This window comes from Peromyscus californicus, unplaced genomic scaffold (genome assembly GCF_007827085.1).
Source record: "Peromyscus californicus insignis strain IS unplaced genomic scaffold, ASM782708v3 Scaffold_12__1_contigs__length_115047231, whole genome shotgun sequence".
Taxonomy (NCBI): Eukaryota; Metazoa; Chordata; class Mammalia; order Rodentia; family Cricetidae; genus Peromyscus; species Peromyscus californicus.
The window spans coordinates 60,930,086-60,949,190 of record NW_026294413.1 but is presented as its reverse complement, the minus strand read 5'-3'; the positions used below and the strand labels follow the sequence as shown (position 1 = coordinate 60,949,190).

General features: G+C 43.0%; 1 long non-coding RNA gene across 1 annotated transcript in view; it reads left to right on the top strand.

The window, feature by feature from the left end:
- LOC128107286 (uncharacterized) overlaps nucleotides 1–19,105 on the top strand; it is a 33,078-nt gene that overhangs the window by 2,494 nt on the left and 11,479 nt on the right. Inside the window, exon 2 of the long non-coding RNA XR_008217033.1 lies at nucleotides 17,368–17,562. This is a non-coding gene — a long non-coding RNA (uncharacterized LOC128107286). The remainder of the gene's footprint in view (nucleotides 1–17,367; nucleotides 17,563–19,105) is intronic.

Here is a 19,105-nt window from a genome sequence, read left to right as displayed (position 1 = left end):
AAAAAAAACAGGCCACTAAAAATGGAAGGAAGATAGAACAGCATTGCTGATAGCCAGGCCCAGATAACAGAACACCTTTAGTCCAGAGAAAGAATTTTCCTACTCTCTATTAGGTCAGTTTTGTTGGGGGGTACGAAAACAAAACCATGTTTGCCGGAAATCAAAGGAGTCTGCTGATGTGATACTGTAGCTTTTAGTTATTTGAAATCACTTTCCAGTAGACCCGTGGCAGTTCCTCCCTGACCCAGTGCTGTGGGCAGGTTGCCCTACTAGGCTTGTCCTGGAGGTGTGTGGTGGAGACAGATGCAAAGATGAGGGAAGCCAAGTCCAAAGAACTAACCTGCAGCAAATAGCCAGAACCCATGCTTGTGATGGCACTGGGGACCAAAGATCAAGTTTTCAGCCAGGAAGTTCTAAATGACAAGGCCATCAAGCTGAACAGGAAAGAGATAGACAGCAGATACATAGTCAGAAACCAGGAAACGTTCACAATCAGTCCTAAGACAAAATGGTGAAATGGGCCACCTTTATTCTGAAGTGACTCGGGTTCACAGTTTCATCATTGGTTGATGATGGTTTAAAAGCAGTTCTTAGCCAAGATTTACACATCAGCATTGCCTCTAGAGCTTTCACACATAATGCCCCAAGAGTCCACACCCAGGGAAAGGCGATTCAAAGGAATTAGGGTAGGGATGAGCAAGACAAGATGGCTGAGAGAGTAAAAGCACTTGCCTCCTAGTGGCCTGCCTTTGCTCCCTGGAACCCACTTAAAGGTCAGAGAGCTCATACTCCACAAAATTATCCTCTGACCTCCACATGCTTGATGTTGCTCATGTGCATCACTTACATCAAGTGCAATAATAAAATTAAATTAGAATTAGGATAGACCCTGGTCTCCATATTTTAAAAATTTATTCAGCTGAATCTTAATAGTGCTGATTAATAACTCCGTATTTAGAGCTGGCAAGATGGCACAGGAGGTAAAGACACTTGCCTCGTAAGCCTGGCAATTTCAATTTGATTCTCATAACACACATGGCAGAAGGAGAAAACTGCCCCCATGAGGTGGTCCTCTGATCTTCACACTTATATCATGTGGCATGCACCCCTCCCATATACATCATGCACATACACAATACCACATGTTTAATGTACAAGAATTATATATGTATCTGGTATCTGGTAGTGTTTTTCACACACCCTTATAATTACTGCACTTGTTTAAAAAAAATAAAGGGAAACAATGCTAAATGTGATCACTAATCTGTATAGTGGATTTGTGACGTGTGTATAACTTCAACTCTATTTGGCAAAGAGGGAGAGACAGAACAAGAACACAAATGGCTCTGGAGAGCGCTACCATTCCTCCGCGAGCTTTGGCCCTGAAGTAAACAAGAGATGAGCACAGCGAATCTCTCCTTCCTTCATTTTCTTCTTGGGGTTCTTGAAGACATCTACTTATATTCAGGCTTACTTTCCTAAAACATGGTCCCTGAACTCAAACCGAGTATTTCCTAAAATTCAACTGAAGAAATAGCTCTTGCGTTGCTAAAGTGCCAGACTACGGTGTCTGCAAGGGCTGTGCCGCACGTTGTGAAAGCTATTTCTGAGAGGCACTAGTTAGAGCCATCGTGGGAGAGGAGAGGTCTTTGCTGGTGTTTTTAAAGGAATGTATCCAGAAGCCAGTGAGGTGGCTCGGTGGCTAAGAGCACTTGCCTTTACCATGGACCAGGGTTTGGTTCCCAGCACCCACATGGCAGCTCACAATTGTCTATAACTCCAGTTCCATGGAATCCATCATCCTCTTCTGGCCTCCGTAAGCACCAGGCACACACACAATACAAGCAGAACACTCACAAACATAAAAGCAATTTTTTTAAAAATAGGAAGCACAATCCAAATGTCCTTGCTCCACTTTCGAAGGGAATAACTATATGGAAAACTGAAAGCATGCTGACTCTGACTTAAACAATAACCAAAACATTCAAGTAGAACTGTTCTGTCAGAATTAAGAACTGGTGAGCTATATTCTTTCATGAAACCCAACCAGAACCCTTTCAAATCACTTTAAACCAACAAGCAGGGTAACACTTTTAAAATAACTATGTGCCAATGACTTGACTTTTGATATCTGGATGTGCCATTATCATGAGTGACTGTCCTCTGAGCCAAGTAACCCCCAATTTGGACATTCAGCTGCACTCCCTTGCAGAACATCCCAGCTGGGCTTGTTTATGGTTTACAGCCCAGCACAGAGGGACTGAGAAGTCATGATAGTCTCACCTGACTGTCCAGCTGCTCTACCGCCTGTTGTACACAACTCTGTTTTAATTGCACATGGCCTGAGGGAGGGACTAGAGTATATATAATCCCGGGAAGACAAGAGGGGAGGCCTATGAACCTGTAAGGAACCACTCATCTATCTAAGAAGTTTGAATAAACTCATTGGCTCCCCACAGTTAACTTTGGTGAACTCATGCCTCATTTTGTCATTGAGAACTTAGACATTGTTTATGTCTTCTTGTAAGAAATTTAGCAACAGATGTCTGAACAGAACAATCAGATGAACCCAGTGTTCATCCGAAGTAATGTAAAAGTTGCATTTGACTGTCTTATCACTTCCTCAGCTCTCTGCTGGTCTATCTCCTTTTAGGTCATGATAGTGAGGTTGAGAACATAAGAAAAATTGTAGCAAGCATAAAATTGGATGTGAAATTATGTAAAACAAGGTAATAAAATAATATACATAAGCCGGGCGGTGGTGGCGCATGCCTTTAATCCCAGCACTCGGGAGGCAGAGGCAGGCGGATCTTTGTGAGTTCGAGGCCAGCCTGGTCTCCAAAGCGAGTTCCAGGAAAAGCGCAAAGCTACACAGAGAAACCCTGTCTCGAAAAACCAAAAAAAAAAAAAAATAATAATAATATACATAAAAGGAAACTTAGTTTGGACTGTACACATTATGTAAGTCCTCAAAAAATGCTAGTAAAAAGAAATTACATCTTTCTGCTAAGCAGTGTTTTACAGTAATATAGTTGAAGTCACAAACGGTTCAAGGTCAGCCTTTAGGGTGGACTTATCCAGGTTGAGGATCATTCAAAGTAGACAGGTTTTCTGATAGAAGAACATGAACTCTGCAAATATCCTTTCAGTGTGTGTGTCTGTGTGTCTGTGTCACTGGGGACTGAACTAAGGTCCTTACAGATGCTAGGCGTGAGCTCTATCACTGATCTGTATTTTACATTTTTTGTTTTGAGACAGAGTCTCACTAAGCTTGCCCACACTAGCTTTAGACTCCCTCTGTAACCCACATTGGCCCTAAACTTGTCCCCTAGCCTCAGTCTCCCAAGGGACTATAGGCCTGAATCATTAGGCCTTGCTCAACTAATCCTAGGTGCATGTGGAATATGTGGCAGGCCCTGTGCTAGGCTCTCAGAGACTTTATATTTCAATAGAAAGGAAATAGGTAAAACGATGAGATACAGTGTCCTCAGAAGCCCTGGAGCACGCTATAATAAGGCTTATCTTTAAAGGATTACTTGGAAAATTCAAGGTAATGTACCATATTTCATCAGTTTGGAGATACCTTATATTGTCAACAACCATCATTAGGGTGGGGGGGCTAGAGAGTTGACTCAGGGGTTAAGAGCACTTGCTGCCCTTCCAGAGGACCTGAGTCCAATTTCCAGCACAAGCATATGTAACTCCAGTTCAACAGGATCTGGTGCCCTCTTCTGTCCTCTGTGGGCACTGCACACATGTAACGCACAGATACACATGCAGGCAAAATACCTATCCACATAAAATAACTTTAAAGAATCTTCATTTTTGGGCCAGTGGGGTAGGACTACTGTTAGTTACACTATGAAACAACAGTATCTCATCACTTAGAAATCATCCATAATAATGAATGTCAAGAGCGTGAGTGGCAGAGCATTTTTTTTTTTTTTTTTTTTAAAGAATACTCCATTCTTATCTCTGGTATTTTCTTCTAAACTCTTGGCGTCTGTTCTGAGAGTTTTTGATCCAATAGGTGTCACTGCATGGTTTTCAGACAGCGATCAACTTAAAATCCCTTCTTTACATGGCTGGTTGACTGAAAACAGAGGGTTGACAATTGTCATGCCACTGGGAATAAGCACCATGAAGGTCACCTGTTGCAGCTCGACAACTCATTCAGAACTGCCTTCTGGAGGCAGCACTGTAAGATGCCATTGTAAGTCAGATTCCAGTCTTAGAAATTTTAAAATGAAATGCACATGGTAGTGATGGGAAAATACCATTTGTTGCGGATATCTATTAAATTAAGTGTTGAGAGAAGATGCAGAGAGCACTGTGAGCACCAAGGATGAACAGTTAACTCTCATAACACGGTAGCAAAGCAGAGACCGCGTGAGGGTTTGTGAAGAGGTGAGAAGAAGAGCAGGAGAGCCAGGGCCTCTGTGTGGAGGAGTGGTGAGAACGGAAACTGGGCACCTCCCTGAAAGGTTCCATGTGCCCAGCTAAGATATTCTGAATGTTGTTCTTTGAAGGATAGGGTGAAAATGGCTGAGCGTCAGGGAATGACCCAAAGAATCGGAGTTTAACTTTAGGAAAACGTTTGCATGTGTGGACGTTGATAGTGTGTACATAAAATGTCCAATACAGCTTTCTTCCCTCTGAAGACCGCTCCCCTGCTCCACTGAGATTAACTTGTGTGTCTCCTTGATCCAGCTGTACATCATAAACCCCGCCCCCTTGTTTATCTGTGTGTAATAACCCTGACTCCATGTTCAGCTGTATGCATTAACCTTGCCTCCCTGTTTACCTCTAAATAATAAACAAGCTGAACTTCCAAGGTGCTGAGGTTTCTCGATCTGAGAGCCCATACACCCCAACTCCAGCTTTCTGGATGTGTCTGTCTGTCTTAGATGTAGCAGAGTTGTTTGTCTCATAGTAAACTGGTCCTATGAGATTCTTGGAATTCAGTAGTTTTAAGTCAGATAGAACTGATCACATCCTAAGTAGGGTCAGCAGCTACCACATAGGACTGACAATTAAATTGGAATTTTAGATAGCACATCGTATTTTAGTATAAGTATGTACCCTGTGATATTTGGAACATACTCATAATGGATCTGTAGGGGAGGAGAGGTTATTTTCAGGGTCTGTGGTTCCGTTGGTAGAGTGCTTGCCTAGCATGCATAAAGCCCAAGATTCAGTCTCCAGCACTACGTAAATTTAGCTTAGAGATATATGTCTGTAATTCCAGCATTCTGGAGGTAGAGCCAGGAGGATTCGGCTAAATAATGAATTTGAGGCCAGGCTGGAACACATAAAATTCTATTAAAAAGTCATGGGGGGAAGATAATGGGGAGACTGGAATGTAAATGGAGAGGGGGTGGAAGATGGGAGTAAGGGATAGAATTCAGGGAGGGACAGCTAACGCTAAGGGCCACTTGAGGGGTCATATGGAAACTACTACTGTAGAAGCTTCTTAAGATATATACATATGTGAAAGAAATACAAATGAAATCATCAAGTAATGGGGTAGAAAAAGGCCCAACTAAACAATCTTACCACCAAATGAAACTTCCAGTACCAGGCTTACGGCTTACATTTAATTGAGTTGTTGGCCAAAGGGGCCCTGTGAAAACCCCGGAACTACTCAGGCTATTGCCAAGGCCATTGGTTGTTCTCCATCTGTTGGTGGTAAGGCCCTATTGCTGAAGACAATGCTTATACATCTTACTGAACATGGGAAGATGGTACCTAACCAGAGCTTTCACCCCAACTGGCTGCTTTTGTGATACTGGAAGGTACTCTGCCTGCTACCAGAGGAGAAACTCTTCGCTCTGATTGGTGACCTGCCTGCATGATATTGCTAGTGCAATAATGACACAGAGCTTGTGGGAGTCACCAACCACTATCTGACTGGATTTAAGGCCCTCTCCATGAGATGGAACCCATGCCTGACACTGCCCAGGTGGCCAAGAACCTGAGACTAGATAGACCATGGGCCTAAGGGAAAACCAAATACTGTTGTTCTGCTAAAGGAACGTAGCAATACAATTACTGCTAAAGATATTCCTTATTGGGCAGTGGTGGTGCATGCCTTTAATCCCAGCATTGGAGAGGCAGAGACAGGTGGATCTCTGTGAGTTCGAGGAAGCCTGGTCTACAGAACTGGTTCTGGGACAGCTAGGGCTGTTACACAGAGAAACCCTGTTTCAAAACAAAACAAACAAACAAACAAACAAACAAAAAGGTGTGTGTGTGTGTGTGTGTGTGTTGGGGGGGGGGTATTCCTCTATACCCATAGATCAGTGTCTGACTCAGCCATCATCAGAGAAGCTTTCTCCTGCAGAAGATGGGAGCTGTCACAGAGATCCACAAATGGACAATGTACAGAGAGTGAGAGTCCTTGGAACACTTAATACTAAATGGGATGTCTTCATCAAATCCCTCCCCTCAAGGCTCGGGGAACTATACAGAAGAAGAAGTGGAAAGATTTTAAGAGCCAGAAGGGATGGATGATACCAAGGAAACAGTGTTTTCCAGACACAATAGGACTCCAATTAACAACTGCTCACAAAGAGAAAATTAGTTTCTCCAAGGGAGTCTCACTGGACATACAAACCACACTGAAGGGCAGGCCCCATGCCCAGCAGTAAATGACCAACACAAAATGAACTAAAAGATATTTTTGGAGATTTTTTTTGTCTCGTTTTACTTTGGGGAATTTTTTTGTACCTTCCTGATCTTTTGCTTGTATAATATGGTTTATGATTTGGAGGTTTTGTAAGTTTTGTTTGTGTGGGGGATGTGCTTATGTATGCCCTTCTTTTTTTAATTTTCTTTTTCTTTATTAAGAAATCTTCTTCTCACTCCACATACCATCCACAGATCCTCCCTCCCCCACCCCCAGCCCTCTTTCCCAAGCCACCCCGCATCCCCACATCCCCCAAATCGAGGTCTCCCATGGGGAGTCAGCAGAGCCCAGCACATATGTATGCCTTTCTTATGCTCTTTCCTAGTTTCTTCATTTTCTTCTGTTTGTTAGTTTGTTCATTTTGTTTTATTCCTGTTTGTCTTTTTTTTTTTAAAGATTTATTTATTTATTTATTATGTATACAGTGTTTTTGCTTTGTGTGCATGTATGTATGTACACCAGAAGAGGTCACCAGATCTCACTACAGAAGGTTGTGAGCCACCATGTGGTTGCTGGGAATTGAACTCAGGACCTCTGGAAGAACAGCCAGTGTGCTTAACCTCTGAGCCATCTCTCCAGCCCCCTGTTTGTCTTTTTTATTTGCCTGTTATTTTCTTAAAGAGAGAGAGAAAAGGCATGGAGCTGGAGGAGTGGAGAAGTGCAGAGGATCTAGGGGATGAAGAAGGGAAACTGGGATCAGAACAGGTTATATGAAAATAACTTTATATCTTCAATTAAGAAGGAGAATGATACAACCTTACCAAGATCTTTGTAATAATTCCATAACTATTTTCTGCACACTAGCTACTGCTCTGAATGTTTGAGATTCATTAGTGAACAAGCTACCCACATTCACAAGGCAGACAAGCGTTTACAAGCTGTAAACTATAGATTATATCAGATAGTGATATTGCTCCAGAGGAAACACAGCAGGGGGCTGGAGAGATGACTTAGCAGGTAAAGTGCTCTCTATACAAGGATAAAGATCTGAGTTCAAATCCCCAGGACCTGTGTAAAAAGCAAGGCATGGTGGCACAGTTCTGTAACTAGTACTGAGGAAGGGCAGGTGGATCCCAGGGACTCACTGGCAAGGAAGTCTACTCAAAACAGTGAACTCCAGGTTCAGTGAGAGGCCCTGTATCCGAAAAATAAGGTAGAGGGGGCTGGAGACATGACTCAGCAACTGAGATCACTGGCTGCTCTTGCAGAGGTCCCAGGTTTGGACTGCAGCCTGTAAAACGAAATAAACCCTTCATCTCCAAGTTGCTTTTGGTCATGGTGTTTATAACAGAAAAAAAAAAAAGTAACAATATATACATGCACACATTCAAATGCACACCACAACACTCACTGAAAAAAAAACCAAGTAAAATACAGCAGGAGTTAGAAATATGACTCAGCAGTTAAGAGCATGCACTGCTTTTGTAGAAGACCCAGCACCCACATGGTGGCTCATAGCCAACTATAATCCCAGTTTTAGGGGATCCAATTCCTTCCTCTGACCTCCACCGGCACTGTCATATATGTGATGTACATATATGTGTGCATGCAAAGCAACCATGTACTTAAAATAATTTTTTTAATTAAAGCAGTGAAGTAGTAGCCTGGGGGTTGTATTATCAGATGGGACATTTACAAAAGGACCCACTGAGAAAATGACTTTTGGGTACCACCCAACAGCAATGAGGCAACAAGCCGGGTATATAATGGACAACAGCAGAAAAAAAAATCACGTAACAATCCTAAATTTTGAGTGGAGCTTTTGTATGTAAGGGACCAGAGAGAGATGGTCCAAGTGGAATGGAAGGTTGTTACGCTAGTGCATGTCAAACAACTGATAAATGGATTCACCTCCGTGTGGCACAGGAAGCCACTGGAGGACTCTGAGCAGAGCATCCTTTTGGCTCTTAAGTTAGAGCAGATTGCAGAACGATGAGTATCAGGAGGTGCTTACTGTACTCCAGCAGCAGTGGTGGCTTGAAAAACAATACATGAAGTTAACAGTGAAAATAACTTTAAATATGAGGAAGGAATAACTTCAAGCATATCTAGTATTTTTCTTGGAGAAATTTTCTTGAAGGAGGAGTTACTACATGCATGTTAAGGGCTCTTTAGATGTACAGCAAAAATGTTCACCTGAGAAGTTCTAGTTCATACTTCTACCATTCCCAATGACATATAGTTGACAAAAAGGTTTTGAGAGGCAAGGAAGCCCTGGCCACTCATGACTCTAGTCCCAGCAGTTCAGGAAGCTAAGGCCAGAAAACCACTTCAATCCAGTAGCTTGAGATAAGTCTGAGCAGCATATTGAGACCAATCTCTCTCAGGAAAATGAAGTGTTATATTCCAAATTTACACATTTTAAGGAAGAAAATCAAATACTAGATCAAAGGCTAGATGTTTCCCTTTGGAACCAATATTATAGAAATAACATGGAGTAATTTGCAGAGGAATATCAATTAGAATTTAATAAATGCTGAGAAAGAGAGAGAGAGAAGGGGAGGGGAGGGGAGAGGAGGAGAGAGAGAGAGAGAGAGAGAGAGAGAGAGAGAGAGAGAGAGAGAATTCCTTGTACCCGGCTGCCTTCAAACTGGAGACATCAGTCATTTCCTGCTTTCAAACACAAACGGAAACAGTGACTCTTAAATCTTGAGTCTTCTGGTCTGTGGACTAGTATTTGACTCACGCCTGTCAGGCCTCTGCACAGGCTGGAACTGTGCCATCTACTTCCTGACCGCAGATCTGAGAACTCAGCCAACTCCTCATTTCATTCATATGTATGTAGATATCTCACATCAATTCTTTTTCTCTGAGGACCCCCAATAGGCCCTGCCTATATAGTAGTCATTTAACATATATTGAATGACAAATTCAGAGATTGAGAAGGTAGAAAGGGAATGGCTGTCTAAGCTGCACTGAGAAAAATGTGTTCCAGAAAAATCCCTAAAAATAGTGTGGGGAAGCAGCGGACCATCTGGGCTCCCGATAGGCTGAGATGCCACAGGGCCAACGGTCAGCAGCTAGGAGGGTCGGCAGGCACTGCTGCAAGTGTTGGGAGCCGTATGGCTGGACGGGATGAAGAGGTAACAGGCAATGGCCCCACAAAGGGAAGAACAAACGCTCCACTCTGGACTTGTTCTGGGCTCCGCTTGCTCCTATAACCCAACCAGACTGTATGTAGGCTAGGTTTCCCTTTTGAGAAAAAGTAATTAATGGAGATTGATTTATCAATGTCTGAGGTCGCAAAGCAAAATGGAACTAGAATTTGGATATGAATCCAGAGGCAAGATGCTGGGTGTGACCTTAGTTATTGTTTACCTGCACATGTGAATATCGGCTGAGGGACCTCCCATCCCTGTGATGAGTGTAGGAATTTGGAACCAGAAAGACACTCATGATCGGAGGAAAATGACCGGGAGATAGTCAATAAAATATCGTCGAAGGCAAGAATTTGCTCTTAAGCACAGGATAGGATAAAGGGTAAAGGGGGTGGGGGGGTGCGTTTTTCTAATATTCAATTCACCAAAGGCCCGTAGTCTTTAAAGAGTACATGAAATGTCTGTCATTAACAATGGACACATGAAATGTCTGTCATTAACAATGGACACATGAAATGTCTGTCATTAACAATGGACACATAGGAGATGCCATGACAGCCACTTAATCTGCCAGGTAAATGATAGTCGTTATTCTCCAATGCATATTTACAGCAAGGTGTGCACTCCAAACTACAGACTTCCTCCAAGTGGGAGGCCATCTGTTCTCACCACACCCACACTCTCATGGACTCAGTCTCAGTTTCCCCACACTTGTTTATGTAAGTTAAACTTGTGATTGGAATTAGGGTGAATAATTAGGTATTATGTAAACCCAAAGCAAAAGCCTAAAAACATTTAGTAAAAAGCCTACATATATTTTACTGGTAAATGAAATACATTTGCGGTTAAGTTTAAAATACTTATCTGCTTGTGCTTGAGTTAGAAATGTTGCCAATGCTAAGCACATGCTCTGCACTGAACTATACTGCTGACCATTTATCATTTTAAATTTCTGTTTTAACTTTTCCCATCCACCATTGTAAGCGAGTGTTGCAGCTCTGGGGGAAAGGTATCCTGACTGTTCAGGGACTCAGGTGACACCTTGAGCTTCTAGGACACCTCTGGCAGCTGGAGCTGCAATGGGACAGCTCAGCTCTGGAGGGAAAGGTATCCTGACTGCTCAGGGGAGTCAGGCTATACCTGGAGTTGGGGTGCGGTGGGGGAATGGTACCCCCACAGGATATAGCAATCCTGCTCCTCTTCTGGAGAGCTGTTACAGCTGAGCTTTGCTCAACTCCCCAACCCCCCAAGGGGGCTTCCCAGCAGAGCTCTGCTTCTTCTCTGGCCCAAGACGTTGCTTCTTTTGCTTCACTCTGGTAAAAAGGAAACCCTTGCAGAAATGTAGCCATCTCCTCTGGCTCCAGCAAGAAGTTGTTACTTTTTCTGCTCCCATCTTGTTCCGTCCTGTAGGGATGTCTCAGCAAGGTTTTTCTGCACAGTTCCGCCTTACTCAGCCCCCTAAGGGAACACCTCTGCAAGGTTTTTTCTGCTCAGTCCCCTAAGGGCTGTCTTAGCAAGTTCTTCTTCTCTGTGCTGGTGAATGAAGATCTTCACACCCAAGACTCTTTTGAGAAAGAGATTTATTTGGGAAGGAGGAGTCCAGGAGAGCGGCTGCCTCTACCAGGGTGGGAGAGAACAGTCCACAACTGAACAGGCAGGGTGGTTCATACAGGATTTCTTAGGGGCAGAGTTTCCCCAGGGAGAAGATTTTCTGTTCAGGGATTGATTAGTTTTCCTTGCTCAGGGGCTGGTTGCTTTGGGTGGTCAGGGGCAGAGATGGCTCTGACATCAGAGCCAAACTGTGTTTCTTTCACTGACCTTCCTTAGCTTTTTGGCTCTAATTCTAAGGCCAGGGCATATTTCTTTCACTAGCTCTGATTCCAGGGACCAAGTGTGTTTCTTTGGCACTGGTTTCAGAGTCAGGGCATGTTTCTTTGGTTCTGGGTTCAGGGATAGAGTGTTTCTTTCCGTGGCTCGGGTCCCAGATCTAGGCTGTGTTTCTTTCACTGGTTCTGAACTCCAGGATCAGGGTGGGTTTCTTTAGGTGGCCCCTTTCCCCTACAGCCATCACCTACCAGTATTGGATATGAGAGCTTTTATGATGCTCAGTGTACACGAAGAGCACTTTTCGGCATTCTTCCTATAACAGCACAACCTGTCTCAAAAAGCAAAATGAAAAACTGGAGCTCACATCCTCCTGTGACTCCGTCCCTTTGATGTGAAACTGTCTGCTTAGAATGTCGTTCTAAGTCTTGGGAGCTCTGATGTTCTTACGTAATAACCTGTCTCATGGATACTTGTGGGTCACAAATATTCCTAAGTCATCGGGAATTAAACATTTGAGGGCCAGGTCATCATCACTGTTGTTGTTTTACTATATGCCAATGTATATAATATCTTAATAATCTCTATAAAGTATCTTAGGAATTATCTAGAATACCAAAGATGATTTAGGGCTAGAAGTGGGATTTGGTGTCAGAATACTTGCTTAGTACATGCAGTTCCCTAGGTTCCAGCCCCAGAACCAAAAGAAATAAATGAATTTGAAAAATCTAAACAAATGAGTGAACTGAAGATTAACTAGATTGAAAGAAACTTGCCTAAAATTAAAATGTACTGAAATAAAATTGAGAGAAATGGATAGGTGTGTGGTGCACATGTTTAATCCCAGCACTTGAAAGGCAGAAGCAGATGGATCGCTAAATTCAAGGTTAGCCCGGTCTTCTAGGCCAGCTAGGGCTACATACACAATGAGACGGTATCTAAAAAAATTTTTTAAAGAAATAATAATAATAATAATAAAATGTGGCCGGGCGGTGGTGGCGCATGCCTTTAATTCCAGCACTTGGGAAGCAGAGCCAGGTGGATCTCTGTGAGTTCGAGGCCAGCCTGGTCTACAGAGCGAGATCCAGGATAGGCACCAAAACCACACAGAGAAACCCTGTCTCGAAAACACCAAAAAAAAAATAAAATAAAAAGAATGTTTATAAAGCTCTTTAGCTTGTTTGGGAAGCCATAAGAATTCATATCAGAAGCTATTTTGGTATCTATGTATCAGTTATCCTGTCCTGCCTGTCAACTGCCAGACACCAAAGGTCAACATTTTCTCCCAGGTGAAGCAGCTGAGAGTTCACTGATAAACAAGAAACCTGAAAAACGGGTTATTTTTCTAATGTGTGTCAGAGGGGAGGCCAGCGGTCAGCGCTCCATGCATCCACTCTGTTCCATGATGTCATCAGGAGCATTAATCCTCTACTTTCTTGTTCAGCTAGTCTCCACGTGGGTTTCTCCGTCCACAGTTAGCCAGTTAGTTCTCTAAGTTTGCTTTGGTAAAAGTGATGGAAAGAATAAAAAGATGCAAGCCAGTCAAGCTGCCTCCCTAGAATTAAGTTTCTGGACCTTCCCCTGTTCATTTCTTCTTGGGTCTGAGCGCCAGCTGTGTCGCATGGCTTCTTCCACTTGCAAGGGAGTCTGGGAAGGGTAGTTTTTGGCTGAGGAAGACAAAGAGCCTGGGAGAGCAAGAAGCAGGCAGGTACTAACTGAAGTCGCAGAGGGATCACGTGCCATACCTGGATCACCCTAGGTGCGGAATAGTGGCTGGAGAACTAAACAAATGGCGGGATCTCTGGATTTCTTCTCTTTTTACATTTATTTGGTATTTATTATGGGGGGAAAAGGGCATGCGCACTTAGAGGTCAGAAGAATACTTGCAAGTCAGTTCTCTCCTTCCACCATGTTGGTCCCAGGGAACAGATTAAGGTTGTCAGGTTTAGCAGGGTGTAGCTGACTACACTCACTGAGCCATCTCACCAACCCAAGATTCCTTTTCTAATAATTATGAAATTTTTTCATATGGATAATAAATTCAAATATGGTAATAAAATAACTTAGTAAGAAAACAGATTTTTACTAAGCTTTTAAAATGTTGGTTTTTAATTATTGGTGCAGAACTTTTTAAAACTTCATTTTATTATTTTTATTTAGATAACAGTAAAAGGGTGTTGGAGGTAAGACTATCCATGCTTGCCTAGAATGCTCAAAGCCCTGGTTTGGCTCCCCTGCACCACAGAAACCAGATGTGGTGGTCAAGGTGGGGGGACCAGAAGTGAAGATCATCCTCCGCTACACAGAGGATGTAGCCTGCAGCCCAGCATAGGAGACGTGAGGCCCTATTTCAAAAACAAAGAATGGGGAAAGAGTGTTGTCTTGAATTTGTACAGTACAAATGCCCTATTTCTGTTTCATGATTTGGAAAAATAGTTGTGGTTTTTGTTTTCGTTTTTTGAGACAGGGACTTATTATGTAGCTCTGGTTGTCCTGGAACTCACTATGTAGACCAGGCTAGCCTTGAACTCACAGAGATCATGCCTGCCTCTGCCTCCCGAATGCTGGGATTAAAGGCATGTGCCACCACTGCTAATATTTGTTGTTTTAATTGTCACCGAATTGTGTGTTTTATCCTAAGTAGGGTATATTCTGGCTTGTGACATTTATTTCTGTTATTTATATATTGTTTAATAAAGACCCTGAACTTCACAGACTGTCTCTGTGGGGACCCTGGATTTTTGTGAGTCAAAAGAAATAATTTGTAATGTGCTACTGCCTAGTGTGACAATGACAGAAATTTTACAAAAATGTACTTAATTTTATAAAATGAATGAAAGGACAAATATGCATTTTATAAGAAAAGTAACCACTTTGAACTATTTTACAGAAATAAAACAATTTAATGGATCTAAAAATCACTGGCAAGATGGCTCGGTGTTAAAAGCGCTTGCTGCTCTTCCAGAGAACCCAAATTCAGTTCCAAGCACCTGTGATAGGTGACTCACAGCCAGCTCCAGGGGACCTGGTACCCTTTTCTGGCCCCCAAGGGCATCCGCACACATGTGCACACCCACAGACACACACTTATACACGCAAATAAAAAATCTTTTTATTAAATGAATTTGTGTTCATACAATACATTCTGATCATGATATTTTTAAGCACCTGGAGTTAGGCATGTAACTCAGTGGCAGAATGCCTTCCTAACACATTGGGGGCCCTGATTGGATCGCTGCACTCAAAAAAATCAATAGTGGCTGGGTGGTGGTGGTGGTGGCGGCGGCGGCGGCGGCGGCGGCGGCGGCGGCGGCGGCGGCGGCGGCGGCGGCGCACGCCTTTAATCCCAGCACTTGGGAGGCAGAGCCAGGCGGATCTCTGTGAGTTCAAGGTCAGCCTGGTCTACAGAGTGAATTCCAGGAAAGGCGCAAAGCTACACAGAGAAAACCTGTCTCGAAAAACCAAAAAAAAAAAAAAAAAAAAAAAATAGTGAAACACACCTAGAGCTAGCATCTGCCTCATATAAGTGTTACAAATGTGAGTCAATCTTAGGATAAAACAAAAGGCCTAATCTCTTCATCCTAGAATATAATCAGAGAAAATACTGTTAAATGAACAGACAAAAACTTAGTTAATGTAAAACCTTTACCCATCATCTTTCAAGTAAACCCAGTATAAAAGGAGTGTGTGTGTATGTGTGTGTGTGCGTGTGTGTGTGTGTAGCAAAATACTCTAGGTATTGAAAGCAATCCTTCTACACAGAAATCATTATGCTTAATCTTTATTCTAATTCTGAGTAGTCAGTAACCCAATAAAGGAAAGCTCACAGAAAGGATGCATTCAGAAAAGCTGTGTTCCCCTCAAGGGCTGCAGAGCTGTGACTCAGATTGCCAAAGTGTGTGGTGGAGGTGGCTGATGTCTTAGCATGTCCTGCAGCAGTTTGGGCCTCTGATGCTGCTGGTAGATACATTGTAATTTTAGTGTTCCCAACTATGTGATGTGATTTTGATTGACATTTGCTTTCCCAAGACAACCTAGTCAATATAAATAAGAAAGAATAATTGATGATTTCAGTTTACAAAGTTCAATCCCAAATTTTTCCATTTGAATAAGGTTTATCATTTTTTTTTCTCTACAATGATGGAAACACTTGATTCATTAGCCAATGAGTGTAATCATGTATATTCAAATTGCATGGATGTAATTATATATATTCAAATTGCAATTTTAGAGACCTCAGTCCCCCTAGAAAGTCACATATTTTTTTTTCTTTTGAGCTTGTTCATGCTTAGTTTTTGTTAACCTAGATTTACTCCATCATCTATAGTCAAGCCTTTTTTAGATAACCTTTGACCTTCTTTAAATTGTTTCATTTAAGCCAAGCATTGTGGTTCACACCTGTAATCCCCACACTCAGGAGGCTGAGGCAGGAGGATTCAGAGTTAGAGGTCATCCTGGGCTAGCTAGCAAGACCCTGTCTCAGGAAGAAGAATATTGTTTTTAATTAATTTGTGTCAGCTCTTTCAGCCCCACCCCTCAACCCCTCTGCCACCCTGTAAGTCAGCATGCATCCTTTTCTGACCCAGAGGACCTGGATCAGCATTAACCATTATCACCCTCACTTTTGAAGTCAGGTGTACTCATAAGGAAGAATTCATTTAGGTAGCTATTTAAAATAACTGAAATAAAATACACGTCTTTGATTTTATCCACTTTTCTACAAATTCCTTACAATCCAGGTAAGGACTGCTTTCCAGTATTCCTTTCACATTCATATCCTATGTTTCCTATGATTTTCTTCCATAATTTTTGTAGTACTACGCATTATCTTTTTCTATTCCCACTTTTATGTTGCTGTGATACAATACTATAACCAAAGCAACTTGTGGAAGAAAGGGTCTATGTTGGCTCATGATTCAAGAGGGACAGAGTCCATTGTGGCAAAGCAGGTATGATAGTGATCAGAAAAGACATCAAGGCAGCAGCAGAAGCTGACTGATCACATTTCATCTACACACAGAAGACAGAGAGAGAGAGAGAGAGAGAGAGAAAACACCCATGCATGCAAGGAAGAAGTGAGGGGAGACTATAAGCCCTCAATGCCCACCCCCACTGACACAAGTCCGCCAGCCAAGCTCCAGTTCTTGAAGGTCCATAGCTCCACAAACAGCCCACCAACTGGGGCCCAAGTGTTCAAGTACATGAGCTATGGAATCATTTCTCATTCAAACCACAACTTCCCACTCTTTGCCTCCACAATAAGCCCATCTCATGATGTAGAATCCATTTAGTCCTGCTTCAAAGGTCCCCATAGTACCTCTTCCTGTAAGCAATCTGAAGTGACCTATGAGAATGCTTTGATCTTCTTCTTTTGACCCAGAAAATCCAACAAAATCATACAAATCAAGAGGTTCAAATCTTCATATTCACTTCAGGAACACCTATAAAATTGACCAGGCCATTTGGGTATACATGTACAAAAAGCCACCAAGTATCAGGGAGACATGACTTTAAAGAAGCAATGTGTGCCATTCCAGTGGCACAATAGTGGAGTTGGTAGGTATGACCAGGCCAAACCATGGGGATGGGCACAGGGTCGGTGCTCGCCCCCCAAAGTGCTGATTTTTTTTTTTTTTTTTTTTGCTGCACATGTTTAAAAATGGAAAGAGTAATGCTGAACTTCAGGGTTTAGATGTAGATTGTCTAGTCCTTCGTCCAGCTGAACAACGCACCTAAGATGTGCTGTCAAATTTACAGAGCTCATGGCTGGATCAATGCACGCATGTGCTCCCCCTGTGACACTGAGATGGTCATCGCTGAGAAGGAATAAACTGTTCCAAAGCCAGAAGAAGAGGTGGCACAGAAGGAAGAGTCATCCTAGAAGAAAGTGACGGAGCTGGAACTTACAGCATGGGGATAGCTTCAGCGGGAAAGACATGCAAATAAAAGAAAGTCTTTGGCTGGGCGGTGGTGGCACACACCTTCAAGTCCAACACTTGAGAGGCAGAGGGAGGTGGATCTATGAGTTCGAGACCAACCTGGTCTACAAAGTGAGTTCTAGTACAGCAAGGGAGGGGTACACAGAGAAACCCTGTCTCAAAAAAAAAAATTTTTTTTAAGTAGTTAAAAAAAAAATTCCCAGCCGGGCGGTGGTGGCGCACGCCTTTAATCCCAGCACTCGGGAGGCAGAGGCAGGCGGATCTCTGTGAGTTCGAGGCCAGCCTGGTCTACAGAGCGAGATCCAGGAAAGGCGCAAAGCTACACAGAGAAACCCTGTCTCGAAAAAAAAGAGAAAAAAAAATCCCTATGGTCTTAACCATCTCAACAATATTCAAAAGTACACAAGTAACTTCTGAGACTCAAGGCAATCTTTTTAACTGTGATTTCCTATAAAATAAAATAAAATAAAATAAAAACCAAATTCCGTACTTCCAACATAGAGTGGCATAGGACGTACACGACTGCTCCCAAAGGAAACAATGGGCCGCAGTGAGGAAAGATGACTGAAGAAAAGCCAGCAGGGCAAACCCTGAATTCTGTAGCTCCATGTGTTGGTGTCTGGGGCTTCGCTTTCCAGGGGCTGAGCTAGCTCTGGCTCTCCAGCTTCTCTGCCAGCAACATAAGCTCTGTCAGACCGGTTCCACCCGCTCTATGCAGCTCTCCTAGGCACGTGTCTCACGCTCTGGCACCTCTAACATCTTGGAGTCTCTATTGACACTTAGCCTTCATTATCAGAGCTTCACACAGTAACTTCTCAGGATCTCCCCCGCCACACATTACCAGGCCTCAGTGGCTCTCTGAAACCACAGGGAAAGAGCATGTGTCCTCCTCCATCTTGTGTCCTCTTTCTCTCCAAAACCAGTACTTCAGGGACAAAACTGCCAAGTTGGTCGCCAGCCTGGGTTGGCCCCTGGCCCCTTGGACCACAGTTACAGCTTTTGTTTGCTTCAGTTGCTTTAAAAAGTTGGAGGCTTGCCATCAGGGAACCTTTTCTATTGCTTATAACCTGTTCTATTCAGGGCAGGACAGGAAGCTCCCCTTTAATGCTGCTAATCTCTTTAATGATTACAGCCTCTTTTTCTGCATATGATTTACTGCGATCTTAATCTGGCTAGTGTTCTCTTCCTCTCCAAACTGGACATTTTTCCATTTCTATCTGCCTCATGGGTTGCTTTTGTTCACCATAGATCTGAATAAGAGTGATCAGTAATGACCGTGCCTCAGTCTCAGTGTTCAGTAACCTTGACATTTCCTCAACCAAAGGAATTACTGTGGCCCTCACAAAAAGCCTCAGGACATGGGCAGACTGCAGCTGTATTCCTGCTAAAATAGCACATGAATGGCCTCTTGCCCAATTGCTAAGAGTCTTGTTTCCCTCTGAAACATCATGAGCTAGGCCTCCAAGCCTGGCTCCTCCTTTACCCTTAACACTACTGCCTTATAGACACCAACTAGGATGGCCTATTAAGCTCTGCTTACAGCATTCAACAGCTTT